Below are 13,982 nucleotides of genomic sequence, written 5' to 3' on the forward strand. Positions count from 1 at the left end.
TTGACACCACGGTCCGACAAGCCCAGACCCAAGAACTTGACCCCTGCGTGGGTCCCACTAACAAACTTTATGTTTCGCGATCAGCCCGTTTCTGAGAACAATAATGGGGACACTCCTCTAAATTAACTGGGCATCCAGGGGTTAATCGGACACTGGAGTTCCTGAGGCGGAAATTCTGGTGGCCCAACATGATTGAGGATGTGAGATCTTCATTACAGCCTGCTCCACCTGTTCCCAAAGCAAGTCCTCACGACAGCGACGGGCTGGGTTGCTCCAACCTCTGCCCATTCCCAGCCGGCCCTGGTCCCACCTGTCCGTAGACTTTGTCACAGGGTTACCCACATCCCAAGGCCTTATCACTATCCTGGTGGTCTTCGATCGATTTTCCAAGGCAGCCTATTTCATCGCCTTACCCAAGTTGCCTTCAGCGAAGAAGACCGCTATTCTCATGATTACCCATGTCTTTCGACTACACAGACTTCCCCAGGACATTGTCTTGGATTGTGGGCCCCAGTTCATCGTATGGTATTCGAAAGCCTTCTGCTCCCTGTTGGGGGCGTCGGTGAGTCTCTCCTCGGGGTTCCACCCACAGTCGATAAGGGCAAAAGGAGCGGGCTAACCAGGAGCTGGAGAAGTTCTTCCTCTGTTTCGTCTCCACCCAGGCCAGCAACTGGAGTAAGTTCCTCAGAGTATGCTCACAACACACTGCCAAACACTGTCGCTGTTCGGCAGTGTGTTGACACTGTCAGTGATTTATTTAGAATTCAAGACACACTTAACCAGCATGGCTACCACAGCATTCTGCGGTGATACGCCATCCCATCTGGTTTGCACTTAGTGGGACTATCATTTGTTTTTCAACAGGACAATAACCCAACATACCTCAAGGCTGTGTAAGGGCTATTTGACCAAGAAGGAGAGTGATGGAGTGGTGCATCAGATGACCTGGCCTCCACAATCACCTGACCTCTGAGTTGGACTGCAGAGTGAAGGAAAAGCAGCCAACAAGTGCTCAGCATACGTGGGAACTCCTTCAAGACTGTTGGAAAAGCATTCCAGGTGAAGCTGGTTGAGAGAATGCCAAGAGTGTGCAAAGCTGTCATCAAGACAAATGGTGGCTATTTGAAGAATCTAAAATAAAATAAACATTTTGATTTGTTTAACACTTTTGTGGTTACTACATGATTCCATATGTGTTATTTCATAGTTTTGATGTCTCCACTGTTATTCTACAATGTTGAAAATAGTACAAGAAAAATAGCACAAGGAAAACCATTGAATGAGTAGGTGTGTCAACTTTTGACTGGTACTGTATATGCAAAAATTTCCCACCAACAGATGTCTGTGCCAATGCACTACACAACCAATAAACAAAGCATACCGACATCAATATTATGGTTTGCGTTTCACGCCACAATAAATCGACTATGTCAATCTCGACAAACAGAGAATACATCCCTCCCTACCTTGGAGGCTTACCCAGTGTCAAAGGCTTGGCTTGACAATCTCTGAATATCATTTAGCTTTTTGGTGTTTTGTAACAGATGTCTCTTTTCATTCATCAATTGGCTGCTGCACAGTTTGGATTGATTGATTTTATTTGTCAGTAAAAAAATACATATATATACACACACACACACACACACACACACACACACACACACAGTGCATTCAGAAAGTTTTCAGTTCCCTTGACTTATTCCACAATTTTTTATGTTACAGCCTTATTCTAAAATGTATTAAATTGATTTTTTCCCTCATCCACATCATCTACACACAATACCCCATAATGATAGAGCAAAAACTGATAAAAAAAAAAAAATGTTTTCTAACTTTTTAAAAATGTTTTAACTGAAATATTAATTTAAATAAGTATTCAGACCTTCTACTCAGTACTTTGTTGAACACCTTTGGCAGCGATTACACCCTCGGGTATTCTTGGGTATGACGCTACAAGCTTGGCACACCTGTATTTGGGGAATTTCTCTCATTCTTCTCTTAAGATCCCGTGTGGCTCAGTTGGTAGAGCATGGCGCTTGCAACGCCAGGGTTGTGGGTTCATTCCCCACGGGGGGACCAGGATGAATATGTATGAACTTTCCAATTTGTAAGTCGCTCTGGATAAGAGCGTCTGCTAAATGACTTAAATGTAAATGTAAGATCCTCTCAGCTCTGTCAGGTTGGATGGGGAGCGTTGCTGCACAGCTATTTTCAGGTCTCTCCAGAGATGTTAGATCGGGTTCAAATCTGGGCTCTGGCTGTGCCACTCAAGAACATTCAGAGACTTGTCCCGAAGCGACTCCTGCTTTGTCTTGGCAGTGTGCTTAGGGTCGTTGTCCTGTTGGAAGGTGAACCTTTGCCCCAGTCTGAGGTTCTGAGCACTCTGGAGACAGTTTTCATCAAGGATCTCTCTGTACTTTGCTCCGTTCATCTTTCCCTCGATCCTGACTAGTCTCCCAGTCCCTGCCGCTGAAAAACATCCCCACAGCATGATGTTGCCACCACCATGCTTCACCATATGGATGGTATTGGCCAGGTGATGAGCGGTGCCTGGTTTCCTTCAGACGTGACGCTTGGCAATCCGGCCAAAGAGTTAGATCTTGGTTTCATCAGACCAGAGAATCTTGTTTCTCATGGACTGAGAGTCCTTCAGGTGCCATTTGGCAAACTCCAAGCGGGCTGCCATGTGCCTTTAACTGAGGAGTGGCTTTCGTCTGGCCACTCTACCATAAATGCCTGATTGGTGGAGTGCTGCAGAGATGGCAGTACTTCTGGAAGGGTCTTCCGTCTCCACAGAGAAACTCTGGAGCTCTGTCAGAGTGACCATCGGGTTCTTGAAACATCTCAAGGATGATCAATGGAAACAGGATGCACCGGAGATTAATTTAGAGTCTCATAACAAAGGTTCTGAATACTGTAAATTAGGTATTTCTGTTTTTTATTTTTTATACATTTTCTAAAAACCTGTTTTCGCTTTGTCATTATGGGGTATTGTGTGTAGATTGATGAACATTTTTATTTAAGGCATTTTAGAATAAGGCTGTAACATAACATGTTAAGGGGTCTGAATACTATCCGAATGCACTGTAAATATCTGACTGCTACTAGGATAGTATTCTGTACAAGATACCGGACCAAATGCATAAATATGACAATATATTAGTTAAATAAAATACAGTACCAGTCAAAAGTTTGGACACACCTAGTCATTCAAGGATTTTCTTTATTTGTACTATTTTCTACATTGTAGAATAATAGTGAAGACATCAAAACTATGAAATAACACATATAGAATCATGCAGTAACCAAAAAAGTGTTAAATAAATCAAAATATATTTGAGATTTTTCAAAGTAGCCACCCTTTGCCTTGATGACAGCTTTGCACACTCTTGGCATTCTCTCAATCAGCTTCACCTGGAATGCTTTTCCAACAGTCTTGAAGGACTTCCTACACATGCTGAGGACTTGTTGGCTGTGTTTCCTTCACTCTGCGGTCCAACTCATCCCAAACCATCTCAATTGGGTTGAGGGCGGGTGATTGTGGAGGCCAGGTCATCTGATGCAGCACTCCATCACTCTCCTTCTTGGTCAAATAGCCTCAAAATACAGCCTAGAGATGTGTTGGGTCATTGTCCTGTTGAAAAACAAATGATAGTCCCACTAAGCTCAAATCAGATGGGATGGCGTTTTGCTGCAGAATGCTGTGGTAGCCATGCTGTGTGCCTTGAATTCTAAATAAATCACTGACAGTGTCACCAGCAAAGCACCCCTAAACATGATACCTCCTCCTCCATGCTTCACAGTGGGAACCACACATGCAGAGATCATCCGTTCACCTACTCTGCGTCTCAGAAAGACACGGCAGTTGGAACCACAAATCTCAAATTTGGACTCATCAGACTAAGGGACAGATTTCCACCAGTCTAATGTCTATTGCTCGTGCTTCTTGGCCCAAGCAAGCCGCTTCTTATTACTAGTTTCCTTTAGTAGTTTTTTCTTTGCAGCAATTTGACCATGAAGGCCTGATTCCCACAGACTCCTCTGAACAGTTGATGTTAAGATGTGTCTGTTACTTGAACTCTGTGAAGCATTTATTTGGGCTGCAATTTGCTGTGGCCCATAAAATAGTCAGAGACTTCAGTCACCCAATTCATAGACTGTTTTCCCTGCTACCTCACGGCAAGCGATACCGGAGCGCCAAGTCTAGGACCAAAAGGCTCCTTATCAGCTTCTACCCCCAAGCCATAAGACCGCTGAACAATTAATCAAATGGCCACCGGACTATTACATTGACCCCCCCTCCATTTGTTTTGTACACTGCTGCTACTCACTGTTTATTATCTATGCATAGTCACTGTACCTGACCCCTGCACACTGACTCGGTACCAGTACCCCCTGTACATAGCCTCATTATTGTTATGTTATTGTGTTACTTTTTATTCTTTTTTACTTAATTTTTTTGTAAATATTTTCTTATCTCTTCTTGAACTGCACTGTTGGCTTGTAAGTAAGCATTTCACGGTAAGGTCTACACTTGTTGTATTCGGGGCATGTGACAAATAAAGTTTGATTTGATTTGAATTTCTGAGGCTGGTAACTCTGAACTTATCCTCTGCAGCAGATGTAACTCTGGGTCTTCATTTCCTGTGGCGGTCCTCATGAGAGCCAGTTTCATCATAGCGCTCTGATGGTTTTTGCGACTGCACTTGAAGAAAATGTCAAACTTCTTGAAATTGTCCATATTGACTGACCTTAATTTCTTAAGGTAACAATGGACTGTTGTTTCTCTTTGCTTATTTGAGCTGTTCTTGCCATAATATGGACTTGGTATTTTACCAAATAGGGCTATCTTCTGTATACCAACCCTACCTTGTCACACAAATGATTGGCTCAAACGCATTAAGAAGGAAAAAATTCCACAAATGAATTTTTAACAAGGCACACCTGTTAAATGAAAGGCATTCCAGGTGACTACCTCATGAAGCTGGTTGAGAGAATGCCAAGAGTGTGCAAAGCTGTCATCAAGGCAAAGGGTGGCTACTTTGAAGAATGTCAAATATAAAATATATTTTGATTTGTTCAACACTTTTTTGGTTACTACATGATTCCATATGTGTTATTTCATAGTTTTGATGTCTACACTATTATTCTGCAATGTAGAAAATAGAAAAAATAAAGAAAAATCCTTGGATGAGTAGGTGTCCAAACTTTTGACTGGTACTGTATGGAAGAGTAAATTAAAATGTTCAATATATATTTTGTTTTGGATCACGGTAACTAGTAGCTAGCTAGTTGACAGCAAAGGTGTCAGTTAGAGATGACATACAGAAGCTTGCAGGGTTTTGTAGTCTTGCATAATGACTATGTTGATGCTAATTAGCATTTTCTGATCTGAGAGTAAATAGAGCCGAATATATTGATAAAAGTCAGCTTGTCTGAGAGAGATTTGCAACTGTGAGTCTTTCTTGGTAAGTCTCTAAGAGGTTTGCACACCTGGATTGTACAATATTTGCACCAACGATGATCAGATGAAACAGTCAAAGGTCCCCAAGCACAACATAGCTTCAGCATGTAACTTAACTAGAAAGATGTGTCGGCATCAAGTAATTGTCTCTGGTCCCCTCCTAGTTAGGGGGAGTGATGAGCTCTACAGCAGAGTATCACAACTCAATTGTTGGTTGAAAACTGTTTTCTGCTGTCAGCCAGCCTGCCAGCTTAGTGAAGTCTGCCACTAGCATAGTCAGTTTAGTCAGCTCAGCTATCCCCATTGTGCCTCGATCTAGATCGGGCAAAACTAAACGTGGCGGTGTTCGCTTTAGCAATCTCATTGGAATATACAGTAGACCTTCTCCATTCCTGTCATTATTGAAATAGATTGTGATATCTCACATCTCAAAATAGGGCTACTTAACGTTAGATCCCTCACTTCCAAGGCAGTTATAGTCAATGAACTAATCACTGATCATAATCTTGATGTGATTGGCCTGACTGAAACATGGCTTAAGCCTAATGAATTTACTGTGTTAAATGAGGCCTCTCCTCCTGGTTACACTAGTGACCATATCCCTGCGCATCCCACAAAGGCGGAGGTGTTGCTAATATTTACGATAGCAAATGTCAATTTACTAACAACAATAAATTACTGCGTTTTCATCTTTTGAGCTTCTATTCATGAAATCTATGCAGCCTACTCAATCACTTTTTATAGCTATTGTTTACAGGCCTCCTGGGCTGTGCACATCATTCCTCACTGAGTTCGCTGGATTCTTATTGGAATCCTTGTAGTCATGGCAGATAATATTCAAATTTTTGGTGACTTTAATATTCAAATTGAAAAGTCCACAGACCCACTCCAAAAGGCTTTCGGAGCCATCATCGACTCAGTGGGTTTTGCCCAACATGGACCTACTCACTGGACCTAGTTTTGTCCCGTGGAATAAATTATTGTGTGGATCTTATTGTTTTTCCTCATAATCCTGGACTATTGGACCACCATTTTATTATGTTTGCAATCTCAACAAATAATCTGTTTAGACCCCAACAAAGGATGATCAAAAGCCATGCTATAAATTCTCGGACAACCCAAAGATTCCTAGATACCCTTCCAGACTCCCTCCACCTACCCAAGGACGTCAGAGTACAAAAATCGGTTAACCACCTGAGGAACTAAATGTAACATTGCGTAATACCCTAGATGCAGTCGCACCCCTAAAAACAAAAAACATTTGTTGTAAGAAACTAGATCCCTGGTATACAGAAAATACCAGAGCCCTGTAGCAATCATCCACAAAATTGGAATGGAAATGGTGCTCCACCAAACTGGAAGTCTTCCGACTAGCTTGGCAAGACAGTCCCGTGCAATATCGAAGAGCCCTGACTGCTGCTCGATTATTCTATTTTTCCGACTTATTTGAAGAAAATAAGAACAATCCAAAATGTATTTTTGATACTGTCGCAAAGCTAACTAAAAAGCAGCATTCCCCAAGAGAGGATGGCTTTCACATCAGCAGTGATAAATTCTTTGACGAAAAGATCATGATCATTAGAAAGCAAATTACGGACTCCTCTTTGAATCTGTGTATTTCACCAAAGCTCAGTTGTCCTGAGTCTGCACAACACTGCCAGGACCTAGGATAAAGGGAGACACTCGGGTTTTTTATATCATACATCTCTTGACACATTCATGAAAATAGTCATGGCCTCTAAACCTTCAAGCTGCATACTGGACCCTATTCCAACTAAACTACTGAAAGAGCTGCTTCCTGTGCTTGGCCCTCCTATGTTGAACATAATAAACGGCTCTCTATCCACCGGATTTGTACCAAACTCACTCAAAGTGACAGTAATAAAGCCTCTCTTGAAAAAGTCAAACTTTGACACAGAAAATATATAAAACTATCGACCTAAATCAAATCTCTCATTCCTCTCCAAAAATTAGGAAAAAGGTGTTGCTGTTGTAACCGATGTGAAATGGCTAGCTAGGTCGTGGCTTTTGTGGAGCGATGGGTAACGATGCTTCGTGGGCGACCGTTGTTGATGTGTGCAGAGGGTCCCTGGTTCGCGCCCGGGTCGGGGCGAGGGGACGGTCTAAAGTTATACTGTTACATTGATGCTGTTGACCCGGATCACTGGTTGCTGCGGAAAAGGAGGAGGTCGAAAGGGGGGTGAATGTAACCGATGTGAAATGGCTAGCTAGTTAGCGGTGGTGCGCGCTAGCAGCCTTTCAGTCGGTGATGTCACTTGCTCTGAGACTTGAAGTAGTGGTTCCCCTTGCTCTGCAAGGGCCGCGGCTTTTGTGGAGCGATGGGTAACGATGCTTCGTGGGCGACCGTTGTTGATGTGTGCAGAGGGTCCCTGGTTCGCGCCCGGGTATGGGCGAGGGGACGGACGTAAAGTTAAACTGTTACACTGTCACGCTCTGACCTTAGAGAACCGTTTTATTTCTCTATTTGGTTAGGTCAGGGTGTGATTTGGGGTGGGCATTCTATGTTTGTTTCTATGTTTTGGCCGGGTATGGTTCTCAATCAGGGACAGCTGTCTATCGTTGTCTCTGATTGGGAATCATACTTAGGCAGCCTTTTTTCCTTTTGGTAGTTGTGGGTAGTTGTCTTCATTTGTGCATGTATAGCCTTACGGAGCTTCACGTTCATTTTTGTTGTATTATTGTTTTGTTGGCGACATTTGCAAAATAAAGGAAAATGCACGCTCACGACACTGCACCTTGGTCCATTCCATATGACGATCGTGACAGATGCCCAGCAACTCACTGCCTTCCTGAAGACAAACAATGTATACGACACGCTTCAGTCTGGTTTTAGACCCCATCATAGCACTGAGACTGCACTCGTGAAGGTGGTAAATTATCTTTTAATGGCGTCAGACTAAGGCTCTGCATCTGTCCTCATGCTCCTAGACCTTAGTGCTGCTTTTGACACCATCGATCACCATCTTCTTTTGGAGAGATTGGAAACCCTAATTGGTCTACACGGATAAGTTCTGGCCTGGTTTAGATCTTATCTGTCGGAAAGATATCAATTTGTCTCTGTGGATGGTTTGTCCTCTGACAAATCAATTGTAAGTTTCGGTGTCCCTCAAGGTTCCGTTTTAGGACCACTATTGTTTTAACTATATATTTTTCCTCTTGATGATGTCATTCGGAAACATAATGTTAACTTTCACTGCTATGAGGACGATACACAGCTGTACATTTCGATAAAACATGGTGAAACCCCAACATTTCCCTCCCTGGAAGCCTGTGTTTCAGACATAAGGAAGTAGATGGGGGCAAATGTTTTACTTTTAAACTCAGACAAAACAGAGCTGCCAGTTCTAGGTCCCAAGAAACAAAGACATCTGCTGTTGGATCTGACAATTAATCTTGATGGAAGTACAGTCGTCTCAAATAAAACTGTGAAGGACCTCTGCGTTACTCTGGACCCTGATCTCTCTTTTGACGAACATATCAAGAATTTTTGAAGGACAGCTTTTTCCGTCTTGGTAATATTGCAAAAATCTGAAACTGTTTGTCCAAAAATGATGCAGAAAAACAAATCCATGCTTTTGTCAGTTCTAAATTAGACTACTGCAGTGCTCTACTTTCCGGTAACCCGAATAAAGCACTAAATAAACTTTAGTTAGTGCTAAACATGGTTGCTAGAATCTTGACTAGAACCAAAAAATGTGATCAAATTACTCCAGTGTTAGCCTCTCTACACTGGCTTCCTGTTAAGGCTAGGGCTGATTTCAAGATTTTACTGCTAACCTACAATGCATTACATTTACATTTACATTTACATTTTAGTCATTTAGCAGACGCTCTTATCCAGAGCGACTTACAGTAGAGTGCATACATTTTATTACATTTTTACATACTGAGACAAGGATATCCCTACCGGCCAAACCCTCCCTAACCACGCTATGCCAATTGTGCATCGCCCCACGGACCTCCCGGTTGCGGCCGGCTGCGACAGAGCCTGGGCGCGAACCCAGCCCAGCCTGGGCGCGAACCCAGCCCAGCCTGGGCGCGAACCCAGAGACTCTGGTGGCGCAGCTAGCACTGCGATGCAGTGCCCTAGACCACTGCGCCACCCGGGAGGCTAATTCAGGGAGAGAGTGTTTTTAATAAATAAAACATGTAACACAAACTGACGACATGAAAACAGAGTCAATAACACCTGAGGAAAGAGGTGATGGAGTCCAGGTGAGTGTCATGAGGCGATGGTGCGCGAGATGATAGTGACAGGTTTGCGGGATCAGCAGCCTGATGACCTAGAGGCTGGAGAGAGTATACGTGACAGTACCCCCTCCCCGACGCACGGTTCCAGCTGGGGGCACGGGAACCCGGCGAGTCAGCTGGGGGCGCGGAAACCCGGCGATCTGGCTAAGGCATTAAAGCCCAACGAGCCGGCTAAGGCATTAAAGCCCAACGAGCCGGCTAAGGCAGGGGAGCCCGGTGATCCGGCTAAGGCATGAAAGCCCAACGAGCCGGCTAAGGCAGGGGAGCCTGGTGATCCGGCTGAGGCATGAAAGCCCAACGAGCCGGCTGAGGCAGTGGAGCCTGGCGAACTGGTTGAGGGATGAGAGCCCAACGAGCCGGCTAAGGCAGGGGAGCCCGGTGATCCGGCTAAGGCATGAAAGCCCAACGAGCCGGCTAAGGCAGGGGAGCCTGGTGATCCGGCTGAGGCATGAAAGCCCAACGAGCCGGCTGAGGCAGTGGAGCCTGGCGAACTGGTTGAGGGATGAGAGCCCAACGAGCCGGCTGAGGCAGGGGAGCCTGGGGATCTGGTTGAGGGATGAGAGCCCAACGAGCCGGCTGAGGCAGTGGAGCCTGGCAATCTGGTTGAGGGATGAGAGCCTGTAGCAGTTCCTGGACTCAACGTCATTACTCTGACACAAAAATAAAACATTTAAAAAAGCACTCCCTGATGCGAGTTGTTATTCTGTAACGAGTGCGCTGAGAGACGGGAAGGAATTTCAGGGAGTGAGTGGTTTAATAAATAAATAAAACAATAAACAAGTAACACAAACAACACACCGACATAAACAGAGTCAATAACACCTGAGGAAAGAACCAATGGGAGTGACAGATATAGGGAAGATAATCAAGGAGGTGATGGAGTCCAGGTGAGTGTCATGAGGCGCTGGTGAGCTTGACGGGTGAGCTTGACGATAGTGACTGGTGTGCGGGATAATCAGCAGCCTGATGACCTAGAGGCCAGAGAGGGAGTATACGTGACACCATGTCATCCAAAAAGTTATACTTTTAACTCATCTGTCAATAGAACATTATTTTAAGAGTCTTGATGATCATCCAGGTGCTTCCATGTGCTTTTTTGCAAACTTGAGTTAACTTTTTGGACAACGTGGTTCCCACTATGTCTGGCGAAAACCAAACACTGCACCAGTTAATTAGTGTAAGGGGACAATTACTTTTTCACACGTGGGAATTGGGTGTTGTATAACTTTGATGTAGCTCAACCTCGCGGGTCTACTAACCACAGGTCCTGGCAACCCATCATTACGCACACCTGCGCCTCATCATCAGGCACACCTGGACTTTATCACTTCCCTGATTACTTCCCCTTTATCTAGCACTCCGTTGTATCACACATCAGGTAGTATTGTTTCTGTGTTCATGTTTAGACGCTACGTTTGTGCGTCTAATCGCGCTATGTTCGTTCATATTAAACTCACAGAATGCGCCTGCTTCTTTGTTACATTGGTAAATAAATAAAACAAGCACCAGGAGGAATTTTTTTGGGGAATGTGGACTGTATTACTGTATTGTACTGTATTATAGGGACTGAGTTATGCACGTTGTTCAAACCATGAAGCCGGGAGACAACATGCAATGCTGATACAGGACATACAGCCTACAAAGTTACAATTATAGGCTAGCAAATTTGATTGAATTTTTTTTATATTTACCTTTCATAATATTTCCCCTAATATTATTAGCATACATCCCTTTTCTCTCTATTGTTGCTCATTACTTCCTCGCTTTCAACAGTTTAATGAAATACTTTTCGTTGTCCTTGTCTTCATCATTGTAATGACATGCTTGAATAATATAGGACTACAATAAGATGCTGGTGGCTTTCACGAAAGATTCAATGGTTATGGGCCTGAATAAATAACTGCTATAGCGTGCCACCATCACAGGATCAGTCTTCTTTCAAACTACCAGTGAGTTCTATTGGCTGCTTTATTTAACATTCCCCAAACGAGCTTCCCTTCTTCAAACAGTCTATTAGTATAAGAAATGCAACAACAACAAAAATGTCCAGGAAGCTATTCTAGTCTAGCTTTTCTTGGGACTCCAAGACCTAAGGAGTGTTTTTTAAGAGAGGCCAGCGGAGCACAGGTGCGTATTGCGCAAGAGACAGAGACTGATGCACCGTGTACACTTCCCATTCATTTTCAATGGAAAGAAGCGGAGAGGGCGGGGACCGTTGGGTGCCACGAAGGTGGCGTGGTGAAAGATTTCCCAACTTAATGCAAATCACCAGCGGCGACCACTAGGCGATGATCAATAATATCGAGTGGTTCCCATGACGAATTTGGCTGGAGACTTTCTTCAGCAAAGATGGCTGACAAAAAAACTAGGATGGAAGCAAATGTAAGTAATTATAACATAACGAATCATGCAAAACATTTACAGTGAGAGGAATATGTTTGTTAATGTAGAGACAAACGGTTATGCTAATATATTTTTTTATTTACCAAAATTTCTATTTAGCAAGCTAGCTGGCTAGTTTTATGGGTGTTGTGACATGAGTTTGAAATTGTAATTCTGGTTGTTTAATGTTTTAGGGACTCCTGAAACTACCAGCAAACCAGGCTGTCTTCTTGTGAAACAGTGGATGTAAAGAATCAAGCTAGCTAAAGCATTTACTGCAAATTGAATGTACAATTTTGTAAGCTTGCCTTGCCATGAAAAGCAGCTGAAGTAACATAGCAAGCTAACTATTTTCTTGCATATTGTGCAGTGGAGGATAAAGATACCTATGTGTAACAGTTTAACTTCCGTCCCCTCGCCCGACCCGGGCTCCTCTGCACACATCAACAACAGTCACCCACGAAGCATCGTTACCCATCGCTCCACAAAGGCCGCGGCCCTTGCAGAGCAAGGGGAACCACTACTTCAAGGTCTCAGAGCAAGTGACGTCACCGATTGAAAGGCTATTAGCGCGCACCACCGCTAACTAGCTAGCCATTTCACATCCGTTACACTCACCCCCCTTTCGACCTCCTCCTTTTCCGCAGCAACCAGTGATCCGGGTCAACTGCATCAATGTAACAGTATAACTTTACGTCCGTCCCCTCGCCCATACCCGGGCGCGAACCAGGGACCCTCTGCACACATCAACAACAGTCACCCACGAAGCATCGTTACCCATCACTCCACAAAAGCCGCGGCCTTTGCAGAGCAAGGGGAACCACTACTTCAAGGTCTCAGAGCAAGTGACGTCACCGATTGAAAGGCTATTAGCGCGCACCACCGCTAACTAGCTAGCCATTTCACATCCTTTACATATGGATGTGTAGCTAGCTATGTAGCCGATCTGTGTATGAACCCTAAAACGTTTGGTATTCATACTAGTTCAGAACTTAGCTATGAACCTCAGCTATCATAGCCAGTTGTATCAACTTCAAAACAGTCTGAATGACATTAATGAAGTCTATGGATTGAGTAGACTATAATATAACTTTGTGCCATGGATGCAAGTCATATATACATGTAGTTATTACCATGCATCAGATCCCGACATTTAGCCTGTACATTTAATATATTCACTGATCATGTACTCTACCTTGGCAAATAAAGGTGCAGTTCAGGTATGAATGTCTGTGAGATTCTTATTCAGTCATATCCAATACCAGGAGTATCAAATTCCAGTCTTTGAATGATGCTGTGTCTGCATATATTTATTACAATTATACATATATGCAGTTACAATTGATGTCCCAACACCAATCCTGGTGTTGGGACATCAGTTGTAACTATGCAATAGACTAGAAACATGATTTACCTGGTTAAAGGATGATTTGTAATTCATATATACATAAATATAATTTCAAAAACAGTACACGTAAATACTCTACAACCGGTTCATCTCAATATCTAATTTCCTTCATCTGCATTGATCTGATAAACACAGGATTGGTGTAGTATTTCATCACATGAGACTTCATTTTAACCAGTAGAGAATGTGAAACGAAAGAAGTTCATTATCCAAGGGTTATAAATACATAACACATGCATTATAAATATTACAATTGTAATATATTATAAATACAAGTTCAATCTGTACTTCAATGCACATCTTGTGTGCATTATAAAGAAAGAAAAGGTGGCGAGAGAGGTGTAAAGGAGAGAAATGGGAGACTTTAACCCAGAGGTGAGAATCGAGACGACAAGTTTAGGTCTGCATATTATACCCATATAAACACATCGGGCTTATTCTGGACAGATGTTGACG

Source organism: Salvelinus namaycush, chromosome 23, assembly GCF_016432855.1.
Source record: "Salvelinus namaycush isolate Seneca chromosome 23, SaNama_1.0, whole genome shotgun sequence".
NCBI classification, from domain to species: Eukaryota; Metazoa; Chordata; class Actinopteri; order Salmoniformes; family Salmonidae; genus Salvelinus; species Salvelinus namaycush.